This window comes from Carlito syrichta, unplaced genomic scaffold (assembly GCF_000164805.1).
Source record: "Carlito syrichta isolate Samal-C Ts95f unplaced genomic scaffold, Tarsius_syrichta-2.0.1 Scaffold302965, whole genome shotgun sequence".
Lineage (NCBI taxonomy): Eukaryota > Metazoa > Chordata > Mammalia > Primates > Tarsiidae > Carlito > Carlito syrichta.
The window spans coordinates 254,670-272,685 of record NW_007247061.1 but is presented as its reverse complement, the minus strand read 5'-3'; the positions used below and the strand labels follow the sequence as shown (position 1 = coordinate 272,685).

Genomic DNA, 18,016 nt, shown 5'->3' with positions numbered 1-18,016 from the left:
TGTAATCCCAGCATTTGGGGAGGCAGAGGCAAGAGGATTGCCTGAGTCTAGCAGTTTCAGACAAGCTTGTGCAAATTGGCAAGACCTTGTCTCTACAATAGATTTTTAAAAAATTAGCTGGGAGTGGTGATGCACACTTGTGGTTTCAGTTACTTGGAAGGCTGAGGAGGAAAGATCACCTGAGCCCAGCAGGTCAAGGCTGCAGTGGCTGTGAGTGGGCCATTGCACTACAGCCTGGGAGGTAAAGTGAGACCCCTACTCAAAAAAAGAAATAGCTGTAATCACTACAGACTTTACAGAAACTTTAAAAAAACTATAATTAAGCCGGGCTCAGTGGCTCAGCCTGTAATCCTGTGCCTTTGGGAGGCTGAGGTGAGTGGATTGCCTGAGCCCGCGGGTTTGAGACCCGCCTGGGCCGTGAGACCTCATCTCTACAATAAATCAAAAAAAAAATCAGCCGGGCATGGTAGCACATGCCTGTAATTCTGGCTACTTGGAAGGCTGAGGCAGAAGGATAGCTGGAGCCCAGCAGGTAGAGGCTGCGGTGGCCGGGAGCGGCTACTGCACTCCAGTCTGGGCGACAGAGTGAGACTCCAACTCAAAAAAAAAGTATAATTGAATAAAACAGCAACTACATGCCAACAAACTAGATAATGTAAATGCAAGGGAAAAATTCCTAGAAAAAAATTAAATTGACTCTAAAAGAAAATAAAAATTCTGAATAGACTGATAACAAAGAAAAGAAATGAAATTTTAAATAAAATCTTCTCACAAAAAACCCCAGAAACAGCTTGTTCCACTAGTAAAATCTGCCAGTTTTTAAAGAACAGTAAGCACCAATTCTTCAGAAACAATTTCAAAAAATTAGAAGAAACACTTTCCAACGCATTCTATAAGGAGATCAGTATTGCACTTATATCGATATAAAACAAAGACGTCACAAGAAAATAAAACTGCAGAAAAACATTTTTATCTGTATAGATGCCAACATTTTCATTAAAATATGAGCCAACTGAATTTACCAATATATAAAAAGAATTATACTTTATGACCAAGTGGAATTTCTCTCAGGAATAATCGGCTGATTTATTATCTAAAAGTCAATAAATGTCCTTCAACATATGGATAGAATACAAGAAAAAAAACAGGAGATGCTCCGCAAAATGGCGACAGAACAAGTCAAACTGTGAGAATCTCCACAAAAGGTGGCTCTTGAAGGCAGTTTCACATGCCACCACCGCAGCTGCCTCCAGGGGGGGTGGCTGTTATAGCCAGTCCCACACAGCAAACTGCCACCACTGCAGTAGTGCCTCCACAAGGGATTATTGCTGGGGTTGCTACCAGGTGCTGAACAGCTGCCACAGCTGACTCTCAGCTCTAGCCCCGGAGAATTCCCGGCTCCTTCCTCCACCCCAAGCTGCCTGTAGCATACCAAACTGCAGCGCCCAGCTATCTCGCTGGTTCCCAGTGTCTGATGCTGGACACACACCATCATCGCCTTTCAAAGCGGATCAACTGGGGCCCCGGAGGAGTGGAGAGAGAGGATCGGGGAAACTCAAGAGGAGTTCATGACTGGTGAGGAGCCACCCACCACAACCATTTTCCAGGCAGAGATTTGTATTGTCCTGCCCAGCTTCTGGTAGCCACCGCCTTGTGGCCTAAGGTAACCTCGCCAAACTAGAAAACAGAAGCGCCTCCCCTATGCTGAATCAGACACAGACATCTCAGTTCTGTGTGGCAGACCTGTCAGGCAGTAAGCCAAGGGAGTTGATCCAAGCTATGAGTAACCCAATCTGCCTGCAATGAGAGCCGAGGGGAGGGCCTAGTGATCAGAGCTGAAGAGACTTTAGACATTCAGGAAAGACCTCAGAGCTAGTCTGGTTTCTTATTTTGATTTTTAATTTTTTTTGTTTTGACTGTTTGTTTTGTTCACTTTTGTTGGCTTTTTTATTTAGACTACCTTTTGTGTAGGGGAAGAATACATCAAAAAGCATGATTTTATTGGACTGTCTTTGTGTCATTACCCATGTGTTTTAGGGAATTTTGTTTGTTTTTTATTCTTTTCTGGCTTTGTGTCTCTTTTCATTCAGTAGAAGGTATGTATGTCTGTTCTCCCTCTTACTCTTCTCTCTCTCCAACTTCCTCTTGACCCCTCCTTCTTCCATTATTTTCCTTTCTCTTACCTCCTTTTGTTCCAGGGAGCAAACCAAAACCTCCACTGCATGGTCAGATTGTAACAAAATCATGACTTTTGTGCAACCTGGACAGAATCAGAGTTTATAATACTGAGTGATCTGTCACAGAAACAAAGATCTGAGTATCTCATGTTCTCACTCATAAATGGACCTTGAACAACTACCGTAATACTATAAGAAAAGGATGAACAGTGATGGGAAACTATGGGGGGGTGGGGAGGGGCAGGGAGATGGGATTAAGGGTAGTCAATATCTGTCTGGGGAAAGGGGGGGCACACCTCATCAACAAGCGTACCTGCACAATGAATATTTGTATACCTAACCCTTGACTGTACCCCACAATTTTAAAATAAAAGATATATATAATTTTTTTAAAAAAAGAAATGAAACAGATTAGTTCAAATTCGTTTTCTTCCCCATCTACCCTTTTATTCCTCCTAAAACAACAGACTTCTACTCATGTTACAAATATTCACATTACAAATATTTACTATTAATATATTCCTAACTATTGTAAAAATGGGAGGATGGCCAATGAAGAAGACAATGGCAAAACCTGAGAATTATTAGATATATAAAGATAATATCTAAACCGTGTACTATTGAGAGTTCTTGGTAAAAATACCACCCTCTGTGATGATCTATCTACTATTTTCTCTCACACAAGGCATCAGATATACTCGTAAATGACCTCTTATTCTTATTAAGAATAACAAATTTATATTTTTAAATGATTGGAATACAGACATTTATTGGCCTCCAAGACAACTTATTTTCTGTATTTTTCTCATCTCTAGCAGATACTTCCTTGTATCCAGAGATAGGTATATAAACATTGAGAATGTTTCCATAAAAGTGTTAGTCTTGAAATCCGCTGAAGCCTTCTCTCCCTCAAGCAGGGCCCTTACAGGTCAACGGGGAAAGCTATGAGCAATCACCACAGATATTTGACCTTGACCATAGAACAGCCTTGCACTGTGAGTAGAGTAAAATAGCAAGGTCCTCATAAGGCTGGATGCAGTCTTCAGAAGAAAGAAATGAATGCATCCTAAAGCCTCTTGCTCACTCTGAATCAGAAGAACAATTGAGATGGGAAACATTTGGGGAAATTATACTTTAGGGCCTGGATTGGGCTGCTGATCAAAAGCTTCCTTTTATTCTGGAATCTGGGGAGGTAGCAAGGAAAATATACTGTGCCTTCTGCATAAGACCTGCTGTAGTATTTATATTAGGCATTCTTGGAATGGGGGGAGGCATGACTGCGAATGTATTCAGGACATCCTGGGACCCCTGATGTGCTGTCTATGCACAGTTTCTGTGGACAGGAACCATGGATTTTATTAAAACCTCAAAAATTAGTAACTCAAAAAGTAAAAAGGCAGAGGAGTCTTTCTGAATCACTTTGGCTTATTTACTATGAGTAAATCATTTAGGGATTTTTTTTAAAAAAGAAAAAAGTATGTGATTATCTCAGTAGATGCAGAAAAGTAATTTTACATAATCCAACACACTTTTGTGATAAAAATCCTAGAAATACAAGAAAACTAAGAACAAAAATAAATTTCAATTTAATAAATGGCATGTATGAAAAAACACAGATAGCATCTTACTTAATGCTGACATAATAAATTATTTCCTTTTAAGATTAAGATATACTCTCTTGCTACTTCCACTCAGTGTTGTACTGGAGGTTTTTGCTAGGGCAAATAGACAAGGGAAAAAATTAATCTAGACCGGAAAGAAAGAATAAAAGTTTATATAATTAAAGATGGTATAATTATTAGTTTTAAAAATCCTATAGGATACATTAATAACTACTTACATAAGCAAATGTATTTCCATACAGTAGCAAAGAACAATTCAAAAATAAAATTAAGGACACAATTCCTGCTACAATAGCATCAAAAAGAATAAAGTGCTAAGGAATAAATTTAACAAAAGTGCAAGACGTGTGTACTGAAAACTTTAAACCAGAAATGAAAAAAATGAAATATCTAAATAAATGGAAGGGACATCCTATATGTATGGATCAAAAGAGTTCATATATTTAATATGGCAATGCCCCCTAAAAATTGATCTACAGATTCAGATATCCCTGTAAAAATATGAACTTGGTATTTTTTCAGAATTGTCAAAATTATCTTCAAATTAATATGGAAGTGCAAGGAATTCTAATAGCCACGACAATCTAGAAAAAAAAACAAACAAAATTGGAGGACTCACCTGTCTTGATTTCAAAACTTACTATGTTACAGTAATAAAGACTGATCATATGCCCAAATATAAGTAACTTAGAATCCAGAAATAAACCTATACATTCATGAACAACTGATTTTCTACAAGAAGGCCAAGATAATTTAATGAGGAAAATAGTATTTCAAAATATAATGCTGGTACAGTTGGATATCAATATACATAGAATGAAATTCAATTTCTTCCTCAAATCACATACAAAAATAACTCCAAGTGGATCATACATCTACATGCAAGAGCTAAAACCATAAGACTTTTTGAAAAAAATAGAAATAAATTTTCATGACCTCAGACTAAGCAATGTTGTTTTTAGGTGTGCCACCAAGAACATAGCAAAAAAAGAAATAATTAGACAAATTGAACCACGATAAAATGAAAATATCTTGTGCTTCAAATGATATCATCAAGAAAGTGAAAAGACAACCCACAGAATGGGATAAAATATTTACAAATCATACACCTTATAAAAGATTTGTGCTCAAAATATATAAAAATCTCTTATAACAGAGAGAAAATAATTGGCAAAGATTTTAAAATACATAGCTCTGAAGAAGATAATCAAATGGCCATAAGCAAATAAAAATATGCTAAAAGTCATCAGTCATTAAATAAATGCAAATCAAAACCCCAATGAAATATCATTTTATCACCACTAAGATGTCCATTTAAAAAGATGAGCAATGAGAAGTAATGATGAGAATGTGGAGAAATTGGAGCCCTCATCCATTGCTAGTGTAAATATAAGATGTTATAGCTACTTTTAAAAAGAATCTAGAATTTTTTCAAATAGGTTAAACCTTGAGTTACCATAACACCTAGCTATTTCACACTTAAATATATATTCAAGAAAAATGAAAATGTACATCTGTGTGAAAACTTTTGTACATGAATATTTATAGCAATGTCATTCATAATGACCCAAAATGGAATAAAACAGATGTCCATCAACTGATGCTTGGATGTGTTATATCTATACAATGGAATCCTATATGATAATAAAAAGGAATGAAGTACTAATGCATGTTATAGCATAAATGTACCTAGAAAACATTATGCTAAGTGAAAGTAGTTAGAGAATCAGGAGGTGGTCATCAAGATAGTGGAGTAGAATATTCTAGTGTTTACTCCCCTCTTAAAGAACAACAATTTTACAGCTATCCATAAATGAAAATAACTCTAGAAAAGCTCCAGAGTTCACTTAAAAAGATATAGCAGTACAATAGAAGAAAAAGACTGAAAATAACTATAACAAAAGAGTAGAAATAGCAATTTGATTTTGCCTGCATCATCCCATCCCCAGCTAGCACTGCTCCACACAGAGTGGAATCTTCAGCCTGTGAGTTCCCCTACAGGGAAAAGAATAGTCGGTGAACAATCAGTTTCTCCAGTCTTTCAGGGCACTGACCAATTGAGCTAGGTTCATTGTTAACCCACCCAGACCTCTGGGCAGACTGGCATAGCTGAGGCATCTGGAGATGGCTGGGAACAAGAAAAGATGGGGGTCACAATATCAGTCATGCAGAGGGAGCCACTGTGGTATCATGTGTCCTACTCTGCGTAGGATTCAGCAGCCTTCCCTTCTGAGGACCTTAACAGCCCTGGAAGCTACTATGAACACCTCATAACTTTCACTGACTAGGACCCCAGTTTTCACCACCATGGAATTCCCCAGCTTTCATCAATGGGGAAACTAGCATCCAACACAGTTGCAGCAAGTCCTCTGAAGTTTTCACTGAGGGCTCAACAGTTTTTCACCTTCACAGTTTCCAGGTACCTGAGCTACCACCATTTCCCTCCTTTTCTTGAAGCACTCTGGCTGCTGCCACCATGGCTGCCCTAACTTAAGAACTCAGTGCAGCCACTAAAAATGTACATGCAAACAGCCCTGAGCTTCTGCCTTAAGCCCTGGTCCTCAGTGCTGTGCATGTACCTGTGGCTAACCCCTACAGCTGGATTCATATACAGTGCCAGCCCTGGTCCATTTCGCTGCACGTGCACAAGCATCTGTCACCAACTTCTGTGCTCCTGGCACTTGAATTCACACTCCTGTAGCCACCCATGTGCATTCAACCACCACCTCCACTTCCTGCAACTGTGCACACAAGTACACAGATGCCTGACCACCATCACTAGCCCCCACAGTCTGTGCATGTCTGCAGGAGGTCCTCACAGCTATGCACATGCATCCAGTTTGTCCCATTACCCCCTGTCTGTCCCCACAATCATGCTTTCAGCAATAGCTGTTCTATGCAGCTGCACAGGTACACTCCACTCCACTTGCTTGAGCCCCACAGATGTTGAGGCACACACAGCGAACCAGACCTCTGTTGCTGACCACTGTAACTTTGCACTTACATGCCTCCAGTTTGACATCTGTAACTATGCACTTGCACACCACCACCAACCCCGCTATCCTGTGTAGACCTATAGTCATCCTGGCATCTGTCCTTAGTACCAATTCTTACCAAAGTGCATGTACCTCCAATTGGTCCCTGCCACCATAAACATATTTGCAGCTGGCCCCCACAACTAAGCACATGCACAACACTAGCCCTGGCCTCCATTGCCGTCTCCCCTGATCCCTTGCCACTGGAGGTGCTGCTAAGCTCCCTAATAGTTCTTGTAGCCAGTGCACACTTTCTACAGCTCTTTCCACCCAATATAATGCAGGTGATAACATCACAGGCCCAAGCTGCCTGAACTAACAAGACACTGCACTTTTCTTGACCTGGCACTTAGGTCCCCTGGAACTGCTGCCAAAGCACGCTCTAGCATACTATCTAGCCACCCAAGGCAAAGATCTTTCCTTACTGGCATCAATCCCTAAAGCCCAGGAAAGGTGACTGCTTCTACAAATGTGCAAACACCTACACAACACAACAAGAACCATGAAGAATCAGAGAACAAAGCACCAAAGAAACACAATAACTTCCAGCACTCAACCTAAAGATTAGGCAATCCATGAATTGGTGAATAAAAATTTCAAAATAAATGTTTTAAAGAATCTCAGCAAGCTACAGGAGAACTCAGATAAACAATTTAATTAAACCAGGGAAGCAACACAACAATAGAATGAAAAACTCAACAAGGAGATAAACACAGAAAAAAGAACCCAGCAGAAATCTTGAAGCTGTAATACAATGACTGACTAAAAATGCCATCAAAAGCTTCAACAGAAGACTAGATCAAGCAGAATAAAAAATAAGCAAACTTGAAGACAGATAATTGGAGATTATTCAGTTAGAAAAGGAAAAAGAAAAAAATGAAGAAAATCTATGGGATCTATGAGACACCATCAAGATAACTAAGTTTTGAATTATAGAGGATTCAGAAAAAGAAAAGAGAGAAAAGGATAGAAGGTTTATTTAAATAAATACTGGGTGATTTTTCAAATTTGGAGAGAAATATGTACATCCAGCTACATGAAGCTCAAGATCCCTATCAAAATCCCAATGAAGTTTTTTAACAGAAAAGTAATCTTAAAATTCATATGGAGCCATAAGGACTTCTGATAGCCAAATAAATCTTAGGAAAAAAGAACAAAGTTGAAGGCAGCACACTATCTGATCTCAAAATTAACTATAAAGCTATGCTGATCAAATCAGGATGATGCTTGAAAAAAAAAAACCAACCAACACAGAGACCAATAGAACAGAATAGAGTCCCCTCCCAAAAATCCACATATTTACAATCAACTGATCTTTGACAAAGGTGCCAAGAACACGGAATGAGAAGTAGACAATCTCTTCAATGAATGCTGATGTCAAAACTGGATTCCATATACAGAAGAATGAAATTGGGCACTTTCCTCATTGTATATATGACCCAAAGCTGTAAAACTACTAGAAGAAAACCTCAGGGAAATGTTTCCTGACATTGGTCTTAGCAAAAACCAATGAGATCCCAAGGGCACAAGCATCAAAATTAAAAGTAGAAAGTAAAAAAATGGTATTGCATCAAACTAAAAGTTCCTGCACAACGAAGAAAATGATAGTAGTGCGAAGAGGCAACCAACAGAATAAAGAAATATTTGTAAACCATATATCTGAAAAGGGGCTGATATCCAAAGTGTATAAGGAACTAGTACAATTCAGTAGCAAAGAAACAACCAGTTATTAGTCCTCACTTGTAAGTGAGAACATGCAGTATTTGGTTTTCTGTTTCTACTTTAATTATCGTAGAATAACAGCATCCAGCTGCATCCATGTTGCTGCAAAGGACACAATTTCATTCTTTTTGAGGCTGTATTGTATTCTATACAGTCAATCTATAATATATGGCGTATATGTACCTCATTTCCTTTATTAAATCCACAATTACTAGACTTCTAGTTTGGTTCCGTGTCTTTACTATTGTGAATAGTGCATGAGTGTGGAGTCTTTTTGGAAGAACAATTTGTGTTCCTTTTGGTATATACCCAGTATATATGCTTGTGACCTTGAGATTGCCTGGTCAAGTGATAATTCTGTTTTTAGTTCTTTGAGAAAATTCCAGAATGGGCTAAAATAGTTTGTATTCTCACCAACAGTATATGAGCATTCCCTTTAAAAACAAAACAAAACATACAAACAAAAAAAACCTCACCAACATCTGTTGTTTTTTAATTATTAATAATAGCCATTCTAACTGGTGTGAAATAACTCATTTGCTTTTGATTTGTCTTTCTCTGGTAATTAGTGATGTTGAGCATTTTTTCATATGTTTTTTGACTGCTTACATGTCCTCTTTTCAGAAGCATCTGTTTATGCCCTTTGCCCACTTTTTGATGAGGATATTTTTTTCTTTTAAATCATTACGTTTCTTATATAGATTTGAAATGTTATCTCTTTGTCAGATGCATAGTTTGCAAATATTTTCCCCATCTTGTAGATTGTCTATTTACTCAGTTATTAGTTTCCTTTGCTGTGCAGAAGACCTTTAGTTAAATCAGGTCCCACTTGTCAATTTTTCTTTTTGCTGAATTTGTTTTGAGGATTTGGTCACACATTTGTTGTATAGACCAATGTCCAGAAGAATGTTTCCTAGATTTTCTTTAATGATTTTTATAGTTCAGTGTCTGACATTTAGGTATTTAATCCATCTTGAGCTAAATTTTGTGTATGGTGAAACGTAGAGGTCCAGCTTCATTCTACTGCATATGGTTAGCCAGTTTTCCTAGCACCATTTATTGCACAGGATGTCCTTTACCCAATGTTTATTTTTGTCAACCATGTCAAAGATCAGTTGGTTGTAGTTAAGAAGCGTTATTTTTTGGTTTTCCATTTTATTTCATTGGTCTATGTGTCTATTCTTTAATTTTAACTGCTCCTTGTCGTTTTCATTACTGTAGTCCTGTAGTAAAGTTTGAAGTCTAGTAATGTGATACCTCTGACTTTGTTCTTTTTGCTTAGGATTGCTTTGGCGATTTCAGGTCTTATCTGTTTCCATAGAATTTAAGGATCGTTTTTATTATAGCTCTATGAAGAATGATGCTGATAATTTGATAAGGATTGTGTTGAAACTGTAGATATCCTTGGGCAGTATGATCATTGTCATGATATTGATCCTTCCAACCCATGAATATGAAAGATTTCTCCATTTGTTTGTGTCATCTTTGATTTCTTTCAATAGTAATTTGTAATTCTCATTGTAGACATTTTTCACCTCCTTGCTTAAATGTATTCCCAGATATATTTTTGTGCATGTTTGTGGCAATCATAAATGTAATTGTGCTCTTCATTTGGTTCTTAATTTGAACATTGTTGGTGTATAGAAATGCTACTGATTTTTGAATGTTGATTTTTGTATCCAGAGACTTTACTGAATCTGTTTATTAGGTCTAGAAGTCTTTGGGTGAAACCATCAGGGTTTCCTAAGATATAAAATCATATCACCTGTGAAGAGAATTATTTTTGACTTGCTTTTTTCCTATTTGGATGTCTTTTATTTCTTCTTCTTGACTGATTGCTCTGGCTAAGACTTTTAGTACTGTGTTAAATAGGAGTGCTGAGAGTGGACATTCTCATCTTATTCCAGTTCTTAGGGAGCAATGCTTCAGCTTTTGATCATTCAGTATGATGTTGGCTGTGAATTTGTCATGAATGACTCATTATTTTGAGGAATGTTTCTTCAATGCTTCGATGGTTGAGGGCTTTTATCAAAAAGAGAAGTTAGATTTTATCAATATTTTTCTGTGTCTATTGAGATAATCATTTGGTTTTTGGTGTTTCCTCTGTTTATGTGGTGTATCATGTTTACTATTTTACATATGCTGAACCAACTTTGCATTCCATGAATAAAGCCTACGTGATTGTAGTGAGTAAATTTTTTTATATACTATTGGATTTGGTTTGCTAGCATTACATCAGGATTTTTTGTCTATGTTCATCACAGACATTGAACTATAGTTTTCATTTTTTGTTGTGAATTTGCCAAATTATTGTATCAGGCTGATGTTTGCTTTGTAGAATGAGATAGAGAGGTATTCCTTCTCCTTGAGATTTTGGAATCGTTTCAGTAGAACTAGTATCAACACTTCCTTGTACATCTAATAGAACTCGGCTGAAAATTTGCCTGTTCTTGGCCTTTTCTTTGGGGAGGGGTGGTATGTTTTTATTGCTGAATCAACTTCATGACTCATTATTGGTGTGTTTAGGGTTTCAGTTTATTTCTGTTTCAATCTTGGGAGACTGTGTGTTTCCATGAATTTGTCAATTTTCTCTAGAATTTTTAGTTCATGCACATAAAGATGTGCATAGTAGTCAATGAGACTCTTTTGTATTTCTGTGGGATTGTTTGTAATGCCACCTTTTTTGTATGTGATTGTACATATTTGGATATTCTCTTTTTGTTTGTTTGTTTTAAATCTAACCAGCAGTCTATCAATCATATTATCCTTTCAAATAGCCAATTTTTTATTTTGTTTATTCTTTATATGGTTATCTTGTCTCAGTTTCATTTAGTTTTGCTCTGATTTTGGTTACATTTTTTCTTCTGTTAATTTTGGATTCAGCTTGTTCTTATTTTTCTGTTTCTCTTAGGTGCAGCATTAGGTTGTTTATTTTAAATCTTTCTATCTTCTGGATGTGAATGATTAGCACTATCAACTTTTAACACTGTTTCTGAAGCATTCAATAACTTTTGTTATGTCATGTCACTGTTTTCATTTTTTTTCAAATAATGTTTGTATTTCTGTCTTGACTTTGTTGATCACCCTAAAGTCATTACGGATAAAGTTGCTTAGTTTCCATGTATCTGTGTGGTTACCAGAATTCCTTTTGGTATTGATTTATATTTTTATTCTGCTATGGTCCAAGAAGATGCTTGGTGTGATTTCAATTTTGGGGAATTTTTTGAGAGTTGCTTTGTGACCAAGCATGAGGTTGATCCTAGACTGTGTACCATGTGCAGATGAGAATATATACCCTGTTGTTGGTTTGAGTATTTTGTAAATGTCTATTTGGTATAATTTGTCAAGTGTCAAATTTATGTCCAGAATTTCTTTGTTAGTTTTCTGACTTGATAATCTGTCTCATATTGTCAGTGGAGTGTTGAAGATTCCCACTATTAATGTGTGACTGTCTAAGTATTCTCTTGGTGTAGCAATACTTGTTTTATAAATCTAGGTGATTCAATGTTGGTTGTGTAAATATTTAGGATAGTAAAACTTCTTGTTGGATTAAACCCCGTATCATTATGTAATACCCTTCATTATCCATTTTTATTGTTGTTGGTTTAAAGTCTCTTTTATCTGATACAAGAGTAGAAACCCTTACTCTTTTTTGTTTTCCATTTGTATGATAGATCTTTGAGCTTATGGTTATTAGATAAAACATGTCTCCTTAAAACAGCAGAAAATTGTGTGTTTTTTAAAAATCCAATTTTCCACTGTATGTCTTTTAAGTGGGGCATTTAGACTGTATTAATTAATATGTGGTTTCATTCCTGTCATAGTGTTGTTAATTAGTTGTTTTGTAGTCATTGTTTTGTAGTTGCTTTATCTGATTCATTAACTATGTACTTAAATGTGCTTTTATGTCAGGAGGTATTGTTTTGTTTCCATGTTTAGAACTCACTTAGGCATGTTTTATAAGGTCTTTGTGGTGGTGATAGATTCTTTTAGAGATTGCTTGCCTGGGAAAAGATGTATTTCTTTTTTGTTTATTAAACTTTATTTAGTGAGGTAAGAAACTCTTGGCTGACATTTCTTTTCTTTTTTTAAAGAATGCTCAAAATGGACCAAAAATTTCTTCTGAATTGTAAGATTTCCACTTAATAGTTCACTGTTAATTTTATGGGTCTCTATTGGTAGGTTATATGGCCCTACTTTCTAGTTGTCTAAGATTTTTCTTTCTTTCATATTGACCTTTGATAGTCTGCTGCCTTGGGGATGGTTGTGGGAATAATATCACATAGGAGTTCCCTGTTATATTGTATCTACATGTCAAACTCTCCAGCAAGATTAGGGAAGTTTTCTAGATTATGTACTCAAATATTTTTTCCAGGTTGCTTCCGTTTTTTCATTTTCTGTTAGGAATGCCAATCAGTAATAGGTTTGGTCTTTTTCAAAATTTCATTTTTCTCAAAATCTTTGTTTATTTTTAATTTTCTTTATTTTTGTTTATTTTACTGGGTTGATTTGAAAGACTGGTTTTCAAACTCTGAAATTCTTCTGCTTGGTCTAGTCTGTTGTTAGGGCTTACAACTGCATATTGAAATTCCTAAAGTGAATTATTCATTTCCAGAATTCAATTTGGCTCTTTCTTAGTATGGCCTGTCTTCTTCCTTTTCTTTTCTTTTTTATTATTAATTATTGGATTGTTTCCACGCTTTCTTTGTTTCGGATTTCCACTTTCCCTTGGATATCATTGAATTTCTTTGTCATCTGTATTCTGAATTCTATATCTGTCACTTCAGGCATTTTATTCTAGTTTGAATTCATTGCTGAAAAGCTGGTGTGAGTCTTTGGAGGTGTCAAAACACTCCAAGGTGTCAAAATACTCACTTTTGGTATTGCTGGAGTTCTTGCACTGATTCCTTCTCATCTTGGGGAAATGACTCTTCTTTTTTTAGAATTTGCTATAGTTGGGATAGGCCCTTTTGAGATTTTCTTCTTTTTTCGCTGATGAGTATGACTTTGGTGTATGTTGTTTATGGTTGACTGGTTTGTTTACTGTTCTTCCTTTCTGTTCTCTCCCTGACTCACAGGCAGCAGGTGCAAAAGCATCAGTGGTGGTGAATGGAAGTGATTTCTGGGATTTAGGCCCTTAAGCACTGAATCATAGCCACAGTGTTCAAGCATGGATGGGGCAACTCTCCCATGTGTTCACCAGTATGGCTGCATGGTGTGGAGGAACTTGTTTCAGAAGCAAGGAAGCCCTTTCTGGCAGGAAGCCATGGGGTGAAGTGTCCTGATTGTGCATAAAAGCACTCCATCTTTTTGCTCCCTTTTTGACCCATGAGCAGCAGGGCCAGAGGCATCTGTGATGGTGATTGGAAAGGACCCAGAGTGACCTCTGAGAGTTGAGACTAGTGCCTCTGTTCAGACCCCAGGCAGCTTCCTGTGTTCACTTGGAGACTGGGGGCTTGAGGGGACTTTCCCATGTCTAAGGGTACAAAGATTCATGGTGGAGGTGTGGAACCCTGAGAGTTCTCTCACTCATTTCTTCCCCGCATTAGGAATTCTCTCCAAGGTCATTGTTGGAGCGGGCTCTGCAGACTGCCCCACCTCACTATCCTTCACTCTCCATGATCCTCATTGCTTCTCTAGTGAATCCCAGTGTGTTCTTCCAGATGACCTACCAGAATTGCTAGTGTTTACCCACTTTTTCAATCCCTTTCTGTAAGAAAAGTATACGACAGCTACCTTTATTTATTTATTTATTTATTTATTTATTTATTTATTTATTTGAGTTGGAGTCTCGCTCTGTTGCCCAGACTGGAGTGCAATGGCTGCTCCCAACCACTGCAGCCTCGACCTGCTGGGCTCCGGCAATCCTTCCGCCTCAGCCTTCCAAGTAGCTGGAACTACAGGTGCGCGCTACCACGATAGCTACTTTTAGTCAGCCATCTTGAACCAGAACCTTGTTTTCTAACATGGTCTTTCATGTAACAAAAGTTTTAAATTTTGATGAAGACTAGTTTAATGATAGCTTAATTAATGAATTTTGCTTTTGGTGCCATGTCTAAGAACTCTTAGGTCATGAAAATTTTCCCTCAGTGCATTTTTTAATAGTTTAATGGTTTTACATTTTACATTTAAAGCTATAATATATTTTGAATTAATTTTTGTAATGGTAGAGATTCTTTTGGGGGGGTTATTGATGCATAATTACTCTAGTATCACTACTTCGAGTGGAAATTTTTATTGAATTACTATTGTGCTTTTGTCAAAAATTAGTCGATTTGGTAGAACTATATTGGGGTTCTCTATACTTTTCCATTGATTTGTGAATTTGATATTTTGCCACTACCATACTGTCTTGGTTACTATAGCTATATAATATATCTTCAAACTAGGTACACTAATTCCTCCTATTTCATTGTTCTTTTAAACAAATGTCTATTCTATTTTCTCTGCCTTTTCATATAAATTTTAGAATAGTTTTGTCTATTTTAGAATAGTTTTGCTTAAATTTTTATACAGAGCCAGGTGTGATGACTCACGCCTGTAATCTCAGAATTTTGGGAGGCTGAAGCGGAAGGATAGCCTGAGCCCAAGGGTTCAAGACCAGCCTGGACAACTTGACGAGACCTCATTTCTACCGTAAATTTAAAAATTTATCCTGGCATGTTGGTGTGCACCTATGATTCCAGCTACTTGGAAGACTGAGGCAGAAGGATCACCTGAGCCCAGCAGGTCGAGGCTGCAGTGGACATGAGTGTGCCCTACACTCCAGCCTGGGCAACAGAGGGAGTCTCCAATTAAAAATAAAATAAAATAAAATTTGATACATATTGCATTAAAACTATATGTGAATTTGGGAAAAATTGGTACTTTTACTAAATTGCCTTTAAATTCATGAACACAATATGTCACTCTGTTTATTTAGATCCTTTTAGATTTATTTTGTTAATGTTGTCTAGATTTCAGCATAGATATTCTGTTTGAATTTTTTAGATTTACATCTAAGTATTTCATTTATTTGAGTAATTATAGATTATATTGTATTTTTAATTTCTGTTTCCATGTGTTTATTGATAGTATATATAAATGCAATTGATTTTTTATGCTTATCTTGTATCTGCAGACTCACTGAACTCATTTATTAGTTTTAGGAGGGTTTCTTTTGTAGATTCCTTATGTAGACCATTATGTTATATACAAATAATGTATTCCAAATATGTGTCCCTTACATTTCTGCTTTTTACTCCACTACACTGGCTAGAATTTTTATTATTGTGTTAAAAAATATTATATTAGAAAAGTGAGAACGAGAGCAGATTTTCTTGTTCTGTTACCAGTACTAGGGGAAAGACATTTAGTCTTTCACCACTATTTGTGTTGCTCGCTGTAAGTTTTTGTAAAAATTACTTACCAAGTTGAGAAAATTTTACTTTTATGCCCAGTCATCTGAGAGATTATATTACGAATAGATGCTGAGTTTTGTCAAATGCTCATTCTGCACGATTTTATCTTACTATGTAATTTTTTTATTCTTTAACGTGTAATTGGTGGATTATATTAACTGACTTTTGAATGTTAATTTCACTGTGCATTCCTGAAAATAAATCAATATAGTCATGATTTATAGTTCTTTTAACATATTACTAAATTTCGTTTGCTAATATTTTAAGATGTTTTTGCATCTACATTCACTGAGAATTTTTGTGTATAGTTTTCTTTTTTGTACAGTCATCTGGTTTTGCTATCAGAATAACTCTGGCTTCATAAAATGAGCACAGAAGTGTTTCCTCATCTGTTTACTGACATAGATTATGTGATATTGATGTTGATTCCTTAAAAGTTTGGTAGAATTCACCAATGCTGGCTGTTGCAGGAAGCCAAGGTCATCAACCAGTGTCTCAGTTAGGTCTACATTCTAACTGGCAATTGTTTTATGTATATGAAATGGACCCTGAACTCCTTAGCATAGTACCAAGACCAGTCTGTGCTGTGTTACTTCTCTTCCTTATTACAGTATGAAGTATTCAGAATAGAAAAAGGAGGAAAAAATGACATCTCAGGGGCAAGATATTACATCATCAGTTTATTTCATGAAGGTAACAATCAGCAATGCCTATGGAACAATTGAACTGATTCACGCTATTGCAAGCAATAAAGACAAGATGCACTTTGAATCTATATCAACCTTGAAAAAAATTCCTGAAGGAGTCTGTGTCATTGAGCCCTGAAGAACAACCTAGATACTTGGAGAACTATGAAACCCTTTGAGTTATTCCCGAGACCAGTGCCCAGGCTGAGGCACCAAGTCTAAATGAGAAAGTAGATCTTAATTTTATTGCATTAGTTCATGTAGATGGGTATCTCTATGAATTAGATTGGTGGAAACCAATTTCAATTAACCATGAAAAAATTAATAATAAAACTTTATTAGTGATGCCATAGAAGTTTTCAAGGTTTATGGAAAATAACCCTGATGAATGAGGATGTAATGCAATTTTTCTCTGTGAAGAGTAGCTTATCAAGAGTGGAAAAATCAGGTGGGGTGCAGTGAGTGACTCACATCTGTATTCCCAGCACTTTGGGAGGCTGAGGTGGGAGGATTGCTTGAGCCTAGGAGCTAGAGATCAGCCTAGGCAACATAGCAAGCCCTCATATCAAATAAAATAGCATGAAATAAAATGAAAGTATTATTTGCAACAAAAGTTAAATATTTGCTGCCATACACTAACTCAAAAGTTTTATTATTTTCATTGATTTGACTGATAAAACTTTATGTGAATTTTTTTTTAAATGTTTTTGAAGTTTGGTAGAATTCTCCTACAAAATCATCTAGGCCTAGATATTTATTTTTAAAAAGTTTTTAAATAATGAATTTGTTGTTTTATTAGCTACTTATTTAAATATTTTCCTCCATGATCAGTATTGGAGTTTGTACTTTTTAAGAAATTGTTTTGGGAGGCCAAGGTGAGTTGATTGCCTGAGCCCACGGGTTTGAGACCAGCCTGTGCAACTTCGCGAGACCTCATCTCCACAATAATTTTTTTAAAAAATTAGCTGGATGTGGTGGCCTACGCCTGTAGTTCCAGCTTCTTGGAAGGCTAAGACAGAAGGGTCACCTCAGCCCAACAGGTTGAAACTGCAGTGACCGTGAGCATGCCACTGCCCTCCAGCCTGGGCAACAGAGTGAGATTCCAAATCAACAACAACAACAAAAAATTGTTTTATTTCTTCTAAGATATAAAATATGTGTATAAAAAGCATTTGTATCATTCTTTTATTATTCTTTTATATCTCCATGCACATTAGAATAGTCTCTGTTTAATTCTAGACATTGATTATCTCTTTCTTCTCTTTTTGTGTATCTCTTTATTTCTCAGCCTTTTTTGAGATTTGTTCATTGTATTAAATTTTGCAAAGAACCAGCGTTTTGTTTCATTGATTTGCTCTTTTGTTCTTCTTGTTT

The 18,016-nt window shown here is 36.4% G+C and overlaps 1 pseudogene; it reads left to right on the top strand.

Moving 5' to 3' along the window:
* Positions 1-16,458: 16,458 nt before the first annotated feature.
* Positions 16,459-16,995, top strand: LOC103259704 (annotated as a pseudogene).
* The last annotated feature ends 1,021 nt before the right edge of the window (positions 16,996-18,016 follow it).